At 45.7% G+C, this 19,120-nt stretch overlaps 1 pseudogene; it reads left to right on the top strand.

Annotated features, from left to right (window-relative positions):
• Positions 1-796: 796 nt before the first annotated feature.
• On the top strand, positions 797-1,571 carry LOC118520999 (large ribosomal subunit protein uL11 pseudogene; annotated as a pseudogene).
• The last annotated feature ends 17,549 nt before the right edge of the window (positions 1,572-19,120 follow it).

The raw sequence follows: 19,120 nt of genomic DNA, 5'->3' as shown, positions 1-19,120 counted from the left end.
GTCTCACTGCAGAGAATTCTCATTTGGGTCTTTATGAAGGATGACAGGTGAGTCTACCTGGCAGAGTGTTCTCTCTAAATTATAATGGGAGGGTCAAAAGGTGTACAGGAAAGCCAGTTAGTGTGGGTAAGCGCTTGGCTCAGTGTGCTATATGTGGTCATTAACATAGTCACTTCTAGGATGGCTACAATGATGAAAATACCTTGAAAGAAGTAATTAGCAAGAGCATTGAGATCTAGCTCTGGACGGGTTTTGAATTAATGAGAAATGACTGTGTGAAGGCGAGGGCCTGGCTGAAGATGGGCTTCAGTTGTACTGGTTCTCATCTGTCTTTGTTATTGTTGATTTTTGATCATAATGCCAAAGTCTTTCTTCCTTCACATACTGCTCTCATGGCATGTTCTCTGAGTGACCATGGCCCCAGTGCCAATTCTTTAATTTTCTGCTTTAAGATTTTTTATTTATTTGTCAGAGAGAGAGCACGAGCAGGGGGAGGGGCAGAGGAAGAAGCAGACTCCCCGCTGAGCAAAGAGCCCAATGGGGGACTTGATCCCAGGACCCTGAGATCACGACCTGAGCTGAAGGCAGACACCTAACAGACTGAGCCACCCAGGCGTCCCTCCCAGTGCCAATTCTCTTGTCATTTTTATTTAATTACCTAATTTTTTCTATTTCCCCTTCTATTCTCCTGGCAAAATGAAACCTCTTCCGAACAGATCAGGGAACTTGCCTCAGTGCTCAGCTAACAGGCGGAGCTGTCAGGGCTTAAGTTACTTACTTCCGGTTGTCCTCAAGAATGGAGCACACAGACTGTCTTGGGTCGTCCGGAATCCGGGTTCATCCGACACCAGCCGCCTCCACCAGGCTGCCTAAGTTTGACCTCAACGACATCAAAGTCGTGTACCCAAGGTGCACCGGTGGCAAAGTCGGTGCCGCCTCTGCCCTGGCCCCGAAGATCGGCCCCCTGGGGCTGTCTCCAAAAGGCTGGTGATGACATGGCCAAGGCAACAAGTGATTGGAAGGGCCCGAGTCATCCTCGGTGAAATTGACCATTCAGAACAGACAGGCCCAGATTGAAGCAGTACCTTCTGCCTCTGCCCTGATTATCAAAGCCCTCAAGGAACCACCAAGAGACAGAAAGAAGCAGAAAAACATGAAGCACAGTGGAAATATCACTTTTGATGAGATTGTCAACGTTGCCGGACAGATGCGGCACCCATCTTTAGCCAAAGAACTCTCTGGAACCCTTGAAGAGACCCCAGGGACTGCCCAGTCTGTAGGCTGCAATTTTTTTTTTTTTTTAAGATTTTATTTATTTGACAGAGAGAGAGAGAGCAAGGGCAGGAACACAAGCAGGGGGAGTGGGAGAGGGAGAAGCAGGCTTCCCTTCGAGCAGGGAGCCCGATGCGGGGCTCGATCCCAGGACCCCGGGATTATGACCTGAGCCGAGGGCAGACGCTTAACGACTGAGCCACCCAGGCGCCCCATGTGGGCTGCAATGTTGACGCCACCACCCTCCTGACCTCACAGATGACATAAACAGAGGTGCCGTGGGATGCCCTGCTAGTTAAGAACTACGAAGGAAAATACCTCAATACCGGATCATTTGACAATCAAAAATAAATAAATAAATAAAAAAGACTAGAGCACACAAATGCTGGACCCCTGGTCAGTCAAGCGGTGTCTAAGTTTTTTATTGCCGCTGTAACAAATTGCCACAAATCTAGTGACAGCACGAATTTGTTATCTTTTTTTTTTAAGATTTTATTTATTTATTTGACAGAAAGCGAGAGAGCACAAGCAGGGGGAGCAGCAGGCAGAGGGAGAGGGAGAAGCAGGCTCCCCACAGAACAGGGAGCTCAATGGGGGACTCGATCCCAGGACCCCAGGATCATGACCTGAGCCGAAGGCAGACACCTAACACTGAGCCATCCAGGCATCCCTAAATAGCGCTAATTTGTTATCTTAGAGTTCACTGGGATATAGCCAAGTGTCAGAAGGGCTAGTTCCTTCTGGAGGCTTCAGGGGAGGATCCATTTCCTTGGCTTGTCAGCTGTTCCAGGCTGCCTACATTCTTGCCTTCTGGCCCCTTCTCCACACTGCTTCAACCCATTATTTCCATGGCCACATTTCCTACTACAGGCTCCGCTCCCCCTGCTTCTTAGAAGGACACGGGATTACCTGGGGCCCACCTGGCTAATCCAGGATAGTTTCTCCATCTCAAGTCTTTCATCACCTCTTCACAGTCCCTTTTGCCGTATGAAGTAACATCGACAGTTTTGGGAATTTGGATATGGACATATTGGGGTGGGGGTTGAGGGGAGCCTATTCAGCCCACCACAGCTGGTGAGACAGAGTTGTGGTGTGCTTCCTCCGTCAGTGGGGGCTTACTAGCAGGTTACACGGAGAAAGGAGAGACTAGGAAATCAAGAAAACCGACTGGCATTTGGGATACGACACGGATGCCTGGTTATCTTGCTGGCCTCTCAACAGCAGATGCCTTTTGCTTCAGACTCTAGATTTCCACCTTTATCATCACTGTCTCTACTTCCTCTTTTTTCTGTTACCTTAGTATCTCTAGTGGTCAAACTGAGTCAGCCAGGCACCACCCTGCAGAAGACACTCCTTTTATGCCAAGCTCTTGAGGCAAGACATTTAATTGGCTGCTATCTAGCCTGTCGAGGGCAGCTTTTGAATAGGGTGCCAGGCCCATCAGCTTTGGGCGGGAAGCATGGACGAGGACCCCAAACATGGCTCTCAATGCATTGGAACCACAAACATTTTTCTCTGAAAGGGGCTGAGAGCTTTCAGAGATTTTTCAGACTTCTCTCCAAAAACAATGTCAGCAACTGAATTGGGGCGATAATTTTTTGCTTTCTGATTTTAAAAACTGACATGTTTATAGGTGCCTGTTACCAATGGAGGTTTTAGTTACCATTTACAGAGCACTCTTAAGAGAAAAGAAATGATGAAATGTCCAAAAATAAATAAAGGAGGAATGCTTCAGGAAGTTACGGGCTTGTTATGATGGCCTGTAATCTAATCATAGACACTAAGTACAGGAAAGGATATGCAAATCACTAAAGGGAAGTCTTCAAGGTCAAAGGCCTTTGTGAGACTTCAAATTGTATCAAACAACACACTGGAATTCCCAAGCCTTGAGCCAGCCACGAAAAATAGCCCATGTAGCTTCCAGGACACTGAGTTTAATTCAGAAACTGTCTGATAAATGTTTACTCCTTTTCATAGAGAGAGGAGATGGAAGACACGAGAGAAGTCGTCTGCACTGTAGAACAGACACAAACCGACTTCTCTTTAATGGGAGGCGAAGAGCCTGTTAAACCCTATATTCTTGGATTATGTCAGATAATGATAGGTTCAGCCACTGAATTAGTCATATCATGAATTTCATAATCACTGTGTAATTGACACAGACCTTTAAACAGTCCTTTCTCCCTGGAAGCTGGTTTACTGCTGGAATTAAATGAACTGTCACTCTCTGGGGGAAAACGGAACCACCTTTTTCACTTGGCTCATCTTGACTGTGAAGAGGAGCTTTCCAGGACTTAGCACTCCTCGCCAAGCTGTCCAAGCGAGACGAACAGATTGTCCTTAAAGACGTGAAGTTTCTCTCTCCGAGTGGGAGCCCAGCAGAGGTAAAGGAAGAAGTGTTTAATGCCCAGACTGTTAAGAGAAGTAATTAACTATGCTGTGTGTGCGTTTCCACTGCATAAACTCCAGTGTTTAATGAAGCCTTCATGGAGCTTACTTAGGTGCACCTGCTCTAGCTTGGACTCTGGGGCCAGAAGGACCATTCAAATCCCAGCTTGGCCATTTACAAGCAGTGTGACCTTTGGCGGATGGGACCAACAGGGTGCATGTTCCATAGGAATCCTGTGATGATTAAAAGCAGGTAAAATGTGTATTGTAGTCTGGGTGAGCATAAGCTCTCAATAAACCCGTCGACTTTTGTTATTCATTGTCCACTCTCGCCACTGGGAACTTCCGAGCCCTGTCCCGGGTCACGTCCCACTCCTCAAACTACCCAGCTGTCTCTCCCTACGTTGAAACACAGTTCTGGAATCCGCAGGTGCTTATTTGGGCTCTTCAACCTCCCAGGAACACTTTCTAACATCTAAACATAAGTCCAGGCATTGCCGGAAGCACTCCGTTTGTTTTTTGAGGACTTCTCCCCTATTTTCTAAGCAACTTTCTGTTATTTGAGAGCATCCTCTCTTTGCTTCCAATTCCTCATTCCTGGTCTTCTCGTTCCCTATCTAGGCCAAAGTCTAGATTGGAGAGGAAATTTCCATCATGTTTAGAAAACATGACATGTGGTCAGCTTAGGGAAAGAAGGTGGGGAAGGAATCGTGCCTGTTCCTTTATTTTTTTCAGTGTAAATTCATGCCCTTGTAAATTACCCCCTACCATTATGCAGTTTCTCAACCTTCTTTTAACTCCCTTTGAATAATACAAGTATCTCCTTCCATGCCTCACCCCCAGCTTATTCAACATAAATGGAACAACCTGGACAGGATTCTGGCCAGGGGAGTGAGGGCAGATGTGTCCACCCCTTACAAGCCCCAAAATGCTTTACACAAATATTCACACTCTCTTTCCTTCCTAGTTGGGCACTTGGCTCTTTTTTTTTTTTTTTAAGATTTTATTTATTTATTTGAGAGAGAAGGTACAAGCAGGGGGAGGCACAGAGGAAGAAGCAGACTCCCTGCTGGGCACAGAGCCTGACCCAGGGCTGGATCCCAGGACCCCCGAGATCTTGACCTGAGCTGAAGGCAGATGCTCAACCGACTGAGCCACCCAGGTGCCCCCCTAGTTGGGCGCTTGTACAGCACTTGTATAGAAAAGATCTAAGGGAGAATTTTGAGGAAGCCCTGGGGGAGTTATGGAGCCACATGCTGGAGGAGCCTGGATCCCTGAGTCACTGCTTGGAGGAGACTGCCCAGGACAGCTGCCCAACCCACTGAGAGGTGGGGGAGAAATGAATCTTTGTTGGGTTAAGCCACAGAGATTTGGGAGTCCTGTGTTATAGCTGCTTGTGTTCATTAACCTTATTAACACATTTTAAAAGTTGCTAGAACATGATAAGGGCTTACTACATGCTGGTTTTTATTAATTGGCCAATCAGCTAATATTTATTGAATATTACAGGTATTAGCTCATATATTTCTCACACCATCTGAGGAGGCAGAGACACAGGCCTTGCTCCCTCCCTCCTTTGGGCCTTTATCTACATTCTTCTCTCTGCCTGACCTGCTCCTTCCTCCCTTCTTCACACAGTCAACCACTACTCATCCTTAAGATAACAGCTCAAGTGTGGTCTTACTCACAAAAACCTTCCCTGACTCCCTCGACTTAGTCAGTGCCCCCATTACATGATCTCATAGACTGAAATTTTTCCTACAGGGTACTTATCACAATTTGTCATTGCATGACTATTTATGTAATTCTTTGGTGAATGTCTCTCTTCCCCACCATAGAGTAAACACCATCCTATCTGATTCACGGTTGCATTCCCTCTACCTAGCCCAGTGCCTAGCACACGGGATGTGCTCAAAAAATATTTGACTTGTACATGTATTTGCACAGGGCGGGTTTCACAGGCTGTCTGCTTCTTAGTGGGGTCAAATATCAGGGTTGAGTCTGGTCTTCATCTTTGCGAGTTTAGAAACTTAATTTTTCATGGAAACCCAGAGTCTGGGAAATGATTCAGAATAACCACACTTACCGGGTATCTACTTTCTGGCCTTAAAATCCCTGGAAAAGTAAACCAGTTAGTATTCAGAAGCCCATATGAGGAAGAAAGAAAGAGGATGGTTTTGAGAGGAATTGACTTCTTCTAGGCTCCTTGCTAGATCTTACTGTCTTTTTTTTTTTTTTAAGATTTTATTTATTTATTTGACAGAGAGAGACAAAGCGAGAGAAGGAACACAAGCAGGGGGAGTGGGAGAGGGAGAAGCAGGCTTCCCGCCGAGCAGGGAGCCTGATGTGGGGTTCGATCCCAGGACCCCGGGATCATGACCCGAGCCGAAGGCAGATGCTTAACAACTGAGCCACCCAGGCGCCCCTAGATCTTACTGTCTTAATGGGTGTTTTTTTTTTTCAGCCAGAGCTTTTTTTCCTCCATTAGATCCCATTGAAGCCATACTTAGTGAAAGTTGTGGAACATAATAGGAGCTCAACAAGTACTTGAATAAATATCTGTGAATCTTGTTGGGTAAATGACTGACAAATGTAATTATGCTTTGGCTCTCTATTTTCTAGAGCCCATGTACACGATTACCTTTTTTTTTTTTTTTTTTAAGATTTATTTGAGAGAGAGAAGATGCATGAGCTGGGGGAGAGGCAGAGGAAGAGGAAGAGAATCTCAGACTCCCATCAAGCGTGGAGCCTGAAACAGGGCTCGATCCCAGGACTCTGAGATCATGACCTGAGCTGAAATCAAGAGTCGGCTGCTTAACCGACTGAGCCACCCAGGTGCCCCACATGATTACCTTTTGTGTTGACATTACCTGCCCCCGTATATCTGTCGTGGATGTTTGGGAAGAACTAGTGACTCTGAGCCAGACCCACAAGACTACAAATTCCTTAAAGTTAGGAATCATCATCATCAAAATTAAAAAAAAAAAAGAAAGAAAGAAAAAAGCATTATCATCAGCATCATGGCCAACATTTATCATGTACTTTTCCACATCAGACATTGTGCTGAGCCCTGCACAGCTATTATTTAATTTCATCCTCATAACAACGTGGTGAGTAGCATCCTCATAACAACGTGGTGAGTAGCATCCTCATTTTGCAGACAAGGAAATGATGCCCAGAGAAGATAAGGACACGTGGAAGATGACCCAGCTAGTAAGTGGTAGAGTTGAGATTTGAACACAAGCCTGCCTCACTGTGGAGCCTGTATTCTTATGTACTCTGAGCAGTGTGTCCCAGACTGCAGTCATCTCGGTGTCCCTACAACACTCAGAAATGGACTTGCGACTGTGCATTTCAAACATGTGTGCATAGTCAATTCTTGGTCATGAGCAGCAGAAAACAACTCCAGTTATTGTAAACAGGAAAGAGATTAACAATGCTACCAAAATTTACAAGAAGCTGGAGAACCAGACACAAATTAAGACGGGGCGCCTGGGTGGCATAGTCTATTAAGCAGCCAACTCTTGATTTGGGCTCAGGTCATGGTCTCAGGGTCGTGAGATCGAGCCCCACGTTGGGCTCCACACTCAGCATGGAGTCTGCTTGGGACTCTTCCTCCCTCTTGCTCTGTCCCTCCCCCCATTCTCTCTCGCTCTAAAATAAATAAATAAAATCTTAAAAAAAAAAAAAATAAGAGCGGGACAGGGGCCTGGAGCAGAATACCAGATGATCATCTTTTAGCAGGAACAATCCAACCAAGATGCCTCAGCCAAATCCTTCCAACGCACATGGATCCTGACTTTTCATTCATCCTTACCTCATTTATTCACAACTTAAAATCCAGGATGAGAGTGTCTTGATTGACCAACCAAAGTCATTTGCCCTTGTCCTAACTAAGGGTGCATTTGGGAAGAGGTTTGTCTCTAGACCTTTCTATTTCCCTACTGGGAGGTGAGACTTGCTTTGACTCACACAGTGGGAAGTTCCCCTAAATAGAGCTTTGGATGCTAGGCAGTCACAAACATTGATTGTCCTCTGTACCATGGGTGGAATTAATTCAGGCCTGTTACAATGACTGAATCACAATTAATGTTATATTTTAGTCCCCTTGTTGATATCAGAGAAACCCCAGAAACAAGTTACCATTTAGCATAGTTTCTACACATGATTCAATTTCATGTTGGTTTTAGGTGACATTTTCTGACATGAGGATGCCCCCTAATCAGGAGCCTGCAGCCCCCGTGCCCCTGATTAAAGGACTCCATTCATGCAACCACCCCAGCTCCAGGTTGCAGAGACCTGTCCCCCTGAGTGGAGGGTCTGGATCCAGTTGTAAAGAGTTGCCTTTTTATTTTTCCTTTTAGAGAGAGAGCACACATTTGCAAGGAGTTGGGGAAGGGCAGAGGGGGAGAGGGAGAGAGAGAAATTTTTTTTAAAGATTTATTTGTTTATTTTAGAGAGAGAGAGAGAGAGAGTGGGAGGGGCAGAGGGAGAGGGAGAGAGAATCTCAAGCAGACTCCTGATGCAGGGCTCGATCTCACAACCCTGAGATCACGACCTGAGCCGAAACCAAGAGTCGGACGCTTAACTGACTGAGCCACCCAGGTGCCCCAAGAGTCGCCTTTTGATTGTTCTTAGGTAAACTATCAATATAACATAGCAAGCATGGACACTTCCTGCCTCTGTGGAATTTCAGCGCACCTGGCTTTCCTGATGCTCACCTGCCAGATCTGTGTTCACCTTGGTGTGAAGGCCCAAAGGGGCGATGTGAGTGCCATGGAGCCAGCTGTGCCTGGGGACAGCAGGAGCTCCGTACTTTGAGTCCAAATTGAAGCTGTAGTGGTCGGGGGCGGTGGGCAGAGAGAGGGAACCCATCGGCTGCTGGAGGCCTCCCTGTGTGGTTCTAGAAGTAGAAGTAGGGGCAGCTAGAAGCTCCATTTGATGAAAAAGTACACCACCCCATCCCCAAAGCCTGCTCCCAACATCCTCACTGGACTCTTTGTTGTTTCTTTTTTTAATGTATAAATTTTTTTTTTTTTTTAAGAGAGAGAGCAAGTGAGAGAGAGAGAAAAAACAAGCAGGGGGAGCAGCAGGCAGAGAGAGAAGCAGGCTTCCCGTGGAGCAGGGAGCCCGATGCAGGCCTCGAGCCCAGGACCCTGGCATCATGACCTGAGCCGAAGGCAGACGCTTAACTGAGTGAGCCACCCAGGCGCCCCTAAAATATAAAATCTTCTAAGTCCTCAGAAAAACTTGAAAATGGCTGTAATAAGACACCTACATTACAGCTATCCCGGGTCACTGTGACACAAGGGACCAAGCTTACAAAGACACACAAGGTCAGAAGACACCACAGACTTGGCCACAGCACCCTGGATTCATCTGCTGTCAGAGCGGCTCCTCTGAGCTGCACAGGGTTAGTTTTAGGGTGAGTGAGGTGCTCTGTTCCCCACCCCCCCCAATATGTGGCAGTCAGCCTCTTTTAGGTGGTCTTCAATCTATTCTGTTACTATAAAAGTTTGGCTTGTATAGCATTTTTTTAAAAACTCTGTACAGAGAAAAATTTCAAACATAAAGCTGCAAGACTAGTACAACAGACGCCCATATACCCACCACCAGAACTCAACCATAGTTAACATTCTATTTGTTACATATCTATGATACATTTTTTGCTGAAGCCTCCTCCAAAAAATAAGGACATCTTCTGTGACGCCAAAGACCACAATGCCATTATCATCTAAAAATTAACACCATTCCCCAATATCGTTTGATGCAATTCTTTCAGCTTAATCCTCAAAAAGTCACTTAAGTTGCTGGTTTTTCTGAACCAGGATCCAATCAAGGGTCATATGCTCTTAAGCAGGGCTGGGCTGGTGTGAGGTGAGTTAAAGGAACACCAGAAAACTCAGTATTCAAGCGACATACTGTCTCAATGCAATATTTAGATAAAATCAAGGTGGCAAACTATAATCTCCAGGCCAGCTGCCTGCTTTTGTAAATGAAGTTTTATCGGGCTGGGATTAGAAGGAGCACGGCAGGGCTGTGCCAACGCAGGACCTTCATTTAAACTTTTGATATTTTGTTCATCCTGGCATTTTTTTTACATTAATTTTGATTTTTTTAAAAAAATATTGCATTCAAATATTTTCTTGATTACAGAGTCTTTTGGCATCCTCTTAAATTTTGCAGTCAATGCAAGTACCTCACTCACCCCACCCTGATCCTGGCCCTGCTCTTAACTCTCATTTAACCCAGGACAGCCCTCCCTTACTTATTCCTGACTTTGACTTTTTTTATTCTTTCATTAAACATTTATGGAGAACACAGCCAGCCAGCCACCCAGACAAAACTCTCTGCAGATAAAATTAAAACCCCTGGTAGAAGGAAGAAGCATTCTAATATTGGGCATGACAATGTCACATACAGAAAGAGCAACAAGGTGACCCAGAACCAGGACACGAAAAGGCAGAGGACATCTCCCGCACCCACAGCCAGCTGAGGATCTTCCTAGAAATTAGGATCCAAATAAAAGCCCTCCTGTGGCTCCTTTTAGCACCTACTTCCTCCTTTTTCTGCTCCCCTCTCGCCATCAAATTCTCAAAAGAATACAATGTGGACCTCTTGAAGAAGAGACCACACCGGTCGTCTCCGGGGTGCCTCCCGTTGTCGGGATTGGTTGGTGTCCTTCCTCGTGGTGTCAAAGCACTGGTTCCTCTATCTCCTGCACTCCCCCCAAATGGGACCTGAAAGCTTCCTTGGATTCCGGCTACCCGTTCTGGGCCAGAGGGCATCCGATGTGAGCAGTGTACGGCGTATGGCAGCATCCCAGGAGGCCTGTGATGCCTGATGGCTCTGTGTTTAGGGAGCTCTCATTCCATGGATTCTGAGTCAATACGCAGACTGGACTCGGAGAGGGACCATTCTATCGACTGCAGACCAATGCAGAGGGAACTAGAGACTCAGATGAGGACATGACCCGACTGTGGGATTCCTAGTAGGTAACACATTTCTTTTTCATTTTATGAAACAATACGGGCATCCTGTCCAAAATTAGCTTATATGTTGGGAACCCTCAGGGATTGAATATTGTTTATAACAAAGTTTATCATTTAATTTTTATTTAAGGTGAGCTTGGATGGCTCAGTGGGTTAAGCGTCTGCCTTCAGCTAAGGTCATGATCCTGGGGTGCCGGGATCAAGCCCCGCATTAAACATCTCCCTGCTCAGCGGAGAGCCGCTTCTCCCTCTCCCTCTGCTGCTCCCCCTACTTGTGGTCTCTCTCTCTCTGTCAAATAAATAAATAAAATCTTTAAAATAATAGTAATAATTTTTATTTAAAAAATTGCTTTATTTGAAATAACTTTAGATTTACAGAAAAGTTGCAAAGGTTGACCGTATATCCTTCGCTAGTTTCTTCAAACGTTAAAATCTTATATAACCAGGATGCATTTTTCAAAACTGAGACATTGACATGGATACACAAATATTAGCTAAACTGCAGACTCTATTCAGATTTCACTGGTTTGAGCATTACCGTCCTTTTTCTGTTTCAGGATTCTACATCGCATTTAGTAAGTTCTTTCCTTCTTTCCTCTCTTTCTTCAGGCCAAAGTGATTTTATGCACAACGTAAAATTTACCACGTTCACAATTTTCACGTGTGCAGTCCAGCTGCATTAAGTCCATTCACCTTGTTGTACAATCATCACTGCTATCCAGCTCCAGAACCTTTTTCCGTCATCCCAAACTGAAACTCATTTTCCCATTAGACAAATAAGTGTCTTTTGAAAGTTATTAATTTTTAAACCTCCAGTAAGTTCTTTTTTTTTTAAGATTTTATTTATTTGAGAGTGGGGGAGAGAGAGAGAGTGAGAAAGAGAGCACAAGCGGGGGAGTGGCAGGCAGAGGGAGAAGCAGACTCCCCACTGAGCAGGGAGCCCAACACGGGGCTCGATCCCAGGACCCTGAGATCATGACCTGAGCCGAAGGCAGATGCTTAACCGACTGAGCCACCCAGGCATCCCCCATTTTTACATTCTTACCAACAATGCACAACAGAGAACCCTATTTGATATAGGAAATTATTTTAACTAAAAGACCCCAGGGGACGTATCAATCCCAGGAAAACATTTAATACTGCATTCTACTCTCCCTCAGCACCAGCCTGTTGCAGAGAAAGAAAAGGCCCTTGTGTGTCCACTATACTCAAATTAAAATTTTTGTGGAATAAATATATTTTTTTAAAAAGGCCCTGGTGCAATCATGTCTGAAAAAGAGCCTCTCCACCTGAAAGAGATTCCTGAGCTTTGAGAGTGATGCCCCCAGTTCTAGAAAAATCTGTGTGTGGGGGGGAAGTAGAGAGAAACCCTACTAAATAAATGCCCTCAGGTGATTTTGGAATGGAGATGTTTCCTGCCCTTTTCTGGATACCTTTTGAGGGCTGACATTAAGATGGACGCCTATGGGCTGTGGCGCCAGTGAGATTTGGTGAGAACGGTGGCTGCTTGTTCCACATAAAACCTCAGGTAAATCACTCAACATCTCTGAACGCAAGGTTCCTTACCAGCTAAGTGGAGGGTGATGATAATGCCGCTTCACAAAGTTGTGAGCATTGGAGGAATCATGCTTTCAGAGGGCTCAGCACACTGTAGGCATTCACCTTGGATGTGTCCAGTTCCTTGGACCACTCGTTGCTACTGGAATTACTCTGACAAAGGAGTTGAGGTGGCTTGGCTATGGAACTGATTTCTCTATCGGGTTACATTTGGTGCCCAAGCATCAGAAGCTGGTTGACTATTTGTAGGACACTGAGCAGTTTGGAGACCTGGGACCACTTGCATCTTAAGTACTTGAATGTTTGTGTGGCCAACAGCTCAGAAGAGAACTATGCATATTCACGTCACATCCCCCTGAGAGTTCCACAGCTCAATGAGAAGGAAGAACTGGGTCTCTACACAAAATACAAAACCCCAGGAGCTCTCCAGAGACACTAGCAGCCAGTTCCACCTGTGATCACAAGAGGTACAAAGGAGGCCCCCATGTTCAGGGAATTCCTTAGCCCTTAACACAGCTGCATTATAGAACCAGTTCCCCGAATAAGGGTTGTTTTCTCCTATTTCTGTAAAGGAGGCTTATTCTGCCTGGATATCCTTCCCACGCATAATGCATCAATCAGAGGAGGGCCATCACTGGAGTTGTGCAGTGTACAACCTGCACAACTGTACACAGCAGCCCTGGGTTAAAAAAAAAAAAGGGCTCCAAGAGTCAGAGAAATCTGAGTCTAAATCTCATTTCTGCCATTTATTCTCAGTAAAACCATGAGTAAATTGACCTTTCTAACTCTCACTTTCCTCATTTATGAAGTTGGATTGATTACAGACAGTGGCTACCTCTTAGAGGTGTTGTGAGGATTAAAATAAAATAATATAGGGGCACCTGGGTGGCTCAGCCATTAAGTGTCTGCCTTCGTCTCAGGTCATGATCCCAGGGTCCTGGGATTGAGCCCTGCATCAGCCTCCCTGCTCAGTGGGAAGCCTGCTTCTCCCTCTCCCACTCCCCCTGCTTGTGTTCCCTCTCTTGCTGTGTCTCTCTCTGTCAAATAAATAAATAAAATCTTCTAAAATAAATAAATAAAATAATATATATGTAAAGATTTTAACACAGTGCCTGGCACATAGAAACATGCTTTTTTTTAAAAAAAGATTTTATTTATTTATTAGAGAGAGAGAGAGAGAGCTCATGAGAGCATGAGTCAGGGGGTAGGGAAGAGGGAGAAGAAGAGCCCCCGCTGAGCAGGGAGCCCGACCACATGGGGCTCCATCCCAGGACCCTGGGATCATGGCCTGAGCCGAAGGCAGATGCTTAACCAACTGAGCCGCCCAGGCGCCCCAAGAACATGCTTAATAAAAGCTATAATAATACTTATTATTCTCCATGGCTAATAAAGATCAGCCTCTGTGTTTCCTCTCCTGGAAGACTTTTCTAATCCCCCCCCAAGCCGGGTCAAATGCCCTTCCTCTGCGCTTCCGTCTCCCCCTGTGCTGTCTCTCATACCGCTAAGCTGCCCCCCAGAGCTGTGACTTCTTGCTGTCAGGGACTGCCCTTCACATTAGGGCTGCCAGCACCTAGAACAATGTCTGGCACGTAGTAGGCACTCACTGAATGCTAGCTGAAGCAATGAATGTCTCAGTGCTGCCTTCAGCGGGGCCCAGGGGAAAAGGGTGCTCTTCTTATTTTCTGGTGGAAGCCTGTGATAGAAGAAAGAGGCAGAGAAATGGGGAAGGAGAGCAGGGACTGGACACCTGCCAACAGCAGGTCAGCTCCTTCCTGTGGTCATTTTTTGGGTGGAAGAAACACTAAGTGAAACCTTGTCCCGAGCTGGGCCTAAGAAGATAAACAAGCCAAGGGTTCCACGGAGACAATGGCCTGATTCTCCCTGACTGGGGAAGGTGGGAACGGTGGGGAACCAGACAAACATCCCCTTCCAAGTTCCTTCCGTCTGTACTCAGCTCCTGCACGGCCTCTTGGCTCCCCAGCCCCCGCCAGGGCCTTTCCTTCATAGAAGGCGGCTTCGAATCCGAGTGGTGAGATCCGTGACGGCTGGCCGGAGCTGCAGTGAGTCTGAATCACCCCTAACCACAATGGCCTTAGAATGACAGAGGCTTTCTGTTTCCAGGGTGTGTTCCAAAGTGGGTTTTGTTTGTGGCACAGTTTGTTTCCACGTGGCCCCTGCCAGCAGGGAGCTGAGATTAGCACTTTGTGTAGGTCGAATTATTGAACTTCAAAACACCCAGGAAAAAATTGTAAAAACAAAACAAGAGGAGCAGTACAAAGCTGGGGGAGATGCGGTTGAACAGGAGCACGTGTGACAAATGATTTAGCGGCCCAGACGCCTGGAGGCTCAGCATGAGTCAGCTGAAGGATGTGGGTGCCAAAAAAAACCTCAGGCAGGCCTGGACCCTGTGGGGCTTCCAGAAAAAGAGAGGTGATGGCTAACTCTACTCCACGCTGGTCAGACCACCCTGGAGGAGGTTTGGCTCTGTCTGGATGCCCCATTGTGAGGGGAAAGGGTGTGTCCTGAGTGTAATTACTAAGCTTGGGGTTGGGGGGTACCGTAGAGGGACTCAAAATGGTGTCTAAAGTTGGACAAGAGGAAGAGATGAGTGACCTGGAGAGAGGAAAGGGCTTAGGTGGAGGGGTGAGGAGGGAGGCCTGCTGCCTGTAACGTCTTCTCTTCCTGTCTGCCTCATGAACTCTTATTTATCCCTTAGGCCTCAGCTGTCACCTCTTCCTAGAAGCTTTCCCTCACCTCTCTAAGTAGAACCAACCATGCCTCTATGGAGACACCCTTTCTCTGCATCTAGGGGTCAGGTCCTTTAATTACGGCACCACTCGCACGGAATGACATTGGTTGAGCAGTGTCCCCATTCTATTTATCTTTGCCACCCTTGTGCTTGGCAGAGTGACTGTCTGATTGATTAAACCATTGGCGTGAAAACTGTCGCCGAACTTTCTGACCACGAGGAAGAGAGATTGTATTCTTTCTGTGTGGCTCGAAAAGACGGAACTAGAAAAGAGGGCGGAGATGACAAGAAGGTGGATTTCAGCTCAAAATTAGGAAGTACTTTATAATAATAATGACGATAGCTTTGCTGAGCCTTTTAGTCACATGTTGCTGTAGAGCAAGTTACTCCAAAACTTAGCAGCCTGAAATAACAAGAAACATTTATTATCTCACAGAGTTGGCGTGGGTCAGGAATTCAAGAGTGGCTTAAAAGAGTGGCTTGGGGTCTCTTATGTGCTTGTGGCCTAGATCCCAACCAGGGCTGCACTCATCTGAAGGCTTAACTGGGGCTGGAGGATCTGCTTGTCTGAATGTCCATGTACACCTCACTGTCCTCTGCAGTTAGAGCTGATGGTGTATTCTCAAATTCCCATTATTTAGATAAGGAAACCAAAGCACATAGATGTTAATGAACTTGTCCACGGTCACATACCTGGAAAGTCTCTGAGCTTTGGTTTATTTATTTTATTTTATTATTTTTTTTTTTTTTTATTTTTTTTAAGATTTTATTTATTTGCGAGAGAGACAATGAGAGACAGAGAGCATGAGAGGGAGGAGGGTCAGAGGGAGAAGCAGACTCCCTGCTGAGCAGGGAGCCTGATGTGGGACTCGATCCCGGGACTCCAGGATCATGTCCTGAGCTGAAGGCAGTCGCTTAACCAACTGAGCCACCCAGGCGCCCCAATTTTATTTTATTTTTTAAGACTTTATTTATTTGTCAGAGAGACAGAGACAGAGAGAGTGAGAGAGCACAAGCAAGGGGGAGTGGTAGGCAGAGGGAGAAGCAGACTCCCTGCTGAGCAGGGAGCCCGATGCGGGGCTTGATCCCAGGACCCTGGGACCATGACCTGAGCCGAAGGCAGCTGCTTAACCGACAGAGCCACCCAGGCGCCCCTCAGCTTTGGTTTAAACCTAAAAACCCAGCCTTTACTTTTTGTGCCAGATTCCACTGCATGTGCTGCCTCGTGGGTCTCCATGGGTCCGGGAGGCTGCAGCAGTCACGTTCGATCCTGGCTGCATGTAAACCTCAGCTGGGAAGCTTTTACAGATTCCTGATGCCTGAGCCCAAACTCCGGGGATTCTGATCTAAATGGTTTGATTCTGTTATGCAGGGCTGGACCACTACCAACACTGGTTGGGAGTCAGATCATGCCTTCCTTCCAAATATTACATTATCACCTGCACTAAATACTCCTACTACCAAGCAACTGGGGACTCAAATATAATATGTACATGAGTTCCTAATTGTTATCTTGGGCCCTGTGGAGGTCTGAGCTTATCTTGAAAGGCAAGGAGATGTTGCATAGGCTGGGAAGGAGGTGTGGTCCAGCTAGAAGGAAAGACTCCGGAGACACCTAATGCCAGGATAGAATTTCAGCACTATAAATTATTAACAAGAGGCTCTTTACAGAAGTCCTCTCTCAGCTTCTCTAACTCCCAGACGGTTTTCCCCCCTCCCTCATCCACATCCCCAGCTCCTACCCACTGTCCACTTTGGTCAGAGATACCTTTCTTGACACAGATACAAAGAATAAGCAGGAAAGGGCCCCAGGGCAAAGAGTTGCTGGAACCAGAGGTCTCAGTGTGGAAGAGGAAGGGAGAGAGAGAATTCCTTTTAAATTAATTCTTGGTTGTTGTCCTCTGCTTCTTGAACATGACATTGCCCTTAAGTTGAACCATGGGGCCCTGCTGTCAGTTGAGGTTGAGGCTTCTCTGTGGCTTTTCTATGAAATCACACTGCACCTGCCTATCCTGCTCATCAATGGAAGCACGCAGCTGCTATTAACACGAATCCTGGAGGTAGATGGTATGATGTTCCTTCATCGGAAAATGCTGACTGAGGGACTGGGCCGGGCACCCATCGGGACATTAAAGATGAAGCCGAGAACCAAGCAAAGAGCTTGTTTCATAGAGCTCTCCAGAGAGAAAGCAGATCCTCTCTAATGGGACAGGCATTAGGCTGAGGTCAGAATCCTCAATAGGATCCTCAAGAAAACACTAGAGAGATGTTTTCAAGGTGTTGAAAGAAACAATTTTGACCCTGGAACTTTACATCCAGCTAAGCTATCTCTTAAATGAGTTAGTGAATTAAAGATAGTGTCAAGTAGGCTAGGAGGTCCTCAAGAGATTTCCCACGCAAAGACCTGCTTTGAAGACATTGTTGGAGAAAGTTCTCCAGCAAGGAGAAAAATAAAGCCAGAGAATATTTTGAGATATATGGCATGGAAATAAGTTAGCCAAGCGCTTTGCTATGTAAATAAAGGATGACAAAAAAAAAAGAAAAAGAACGTAATAAGCCACAACCCAAATTCTAGGCAATACTAATAGCAGAAATGAAAAGACCAGAGCTAGTGAAACATATCTGGGATGTATCTCTTTGGGAGAAAACAAATAGATATTGCTAAGTCTAAGAAGTTAAGTGGAGATGAGTATACATAATATGTATGAGGAGTAGGGGTGCCTGGGTGGCTCAGTTGGTTAAGTGTCTGCCTTCAGCTCAGGTCATGATCCCAGGGTCCTGGGATCAAGCCCCGCATCGGGCTCCTGGCTCGGCGAGGAACCTGCTTCTCCCTCTCCCTCTGCCTCTCTCCCTGCTCATGCTTTCTCTCTCCCTCTCTGTATCTCTGTGTCTCAAATGAATAAATAAAATCTTTAAAAAAAATAATAATAATAATATGAGTAAACCCCAGAAAAAAAAAGAAAAATAGAATGTATGACTTTTCCAAACAGCAGAAGAAAATCTGTTCTATCCAATGAAAAGTGGAAAAGTATAAAAAGAAACAAGATGAAAGTATGAGATAGGAACCATGAAATTAAATAATAGATAGTCTTAATATGCTGGTGATTACAATTTAGGTAAATGGGATAATTCACCAATAGAAAGATTCTCAAGTTGGACTTTTAAAAAATGATTTTATTTATTTATTTGAGAGAGAGAGAGAGCATGAGAGAAAAATAGATCATGAACAGGGGACAGAGGGAGAGAGAGAAGCAGATTCCCTGCTGAGCAGGGAGCCCGATGCAGGGCTCGATCCCAGAACCCTGAGATCACAACCTGAGCCGAAAGCAGATATTTAACCAACTGAGCCACCCAAGCACCCTCAAATTGGATTTTTAAAATAATGTAATGATTCCAGGAATGCAAGGGTGGCTCAGTATTGGTAAATCAATCAACGTGATACATCACATTTACAAGAGGAAAGATAAAAACCATACATATATTTTTTAAAGTACACGTGAAAACGTCACCAAAATTGACCCTGAGCTAGACTACAAAGAAAACCTTGGTGAAGTTCAAAGAACTAAAATCATGCAGACTTCCTCTGACTACAATGTAAAAAACTTAAAAATCAATTCCAAGGGGCACCTGGGTGGCTCAGTCGTTGAGCGTCTGCCTTCGGCTCAGGTCGTGATCCCAGGGTCCTGGGATCGAGCCCCACATCGGGCTCCCTGCTCAGCGGGAAGCCTGCTTCTCCCTCTCCCACTCCCCCTGCTTGTGTTCCCTCTCTTGCTGTGTCTCTCTCTGTCAAATAAATAAATAAAATCTTAAAAAAAAAAATCAGTTCCAAAAGTTAGCTTAAAAAGTCCCACAATTTAATTGTAAATTAAAACATGTCTGAATAACTCTTCAGATAAAAAGAAAAGTCACAAGGGGAATTCTTAAATACTTAGAACTAAATGAAAGCACTTTGTGTCTAAAGGTATCTAAAGCTAGGGGCACCTGGCTGGCTCAGTTGGTAGAACATGTGATTCTTGATCTCAGGGTTGTAAGTTCAAGTCCCACGTTGGGTGTAGAGATTACTTAAAAATAAAAATACAGGGCGCCTGGGTGGCTCAGTTGGTTAAGCGACTGCCTTCGGCTCAGGTCATGATCCTGGAGTCCCAGGATCGAGTCCCGCATC

The sequence above is a fragment of the Halichoerus grypus genome, chromosome 2 (assembly GCF_964656455.1).
Source record: "Halichoerus grypus chromosome 2, mHalGry1.hap1.1, whole genome shotgun sequence".
Lineage (NCBI taxonomy): Eukaryota > Metazoa > Chordata > Mammalia > Carnivora > Phocidae > Halichoerus > Halichoerus grypus.
This window is presented reverse-complemented; position numbering and strand designations above follow the sequence as displayed.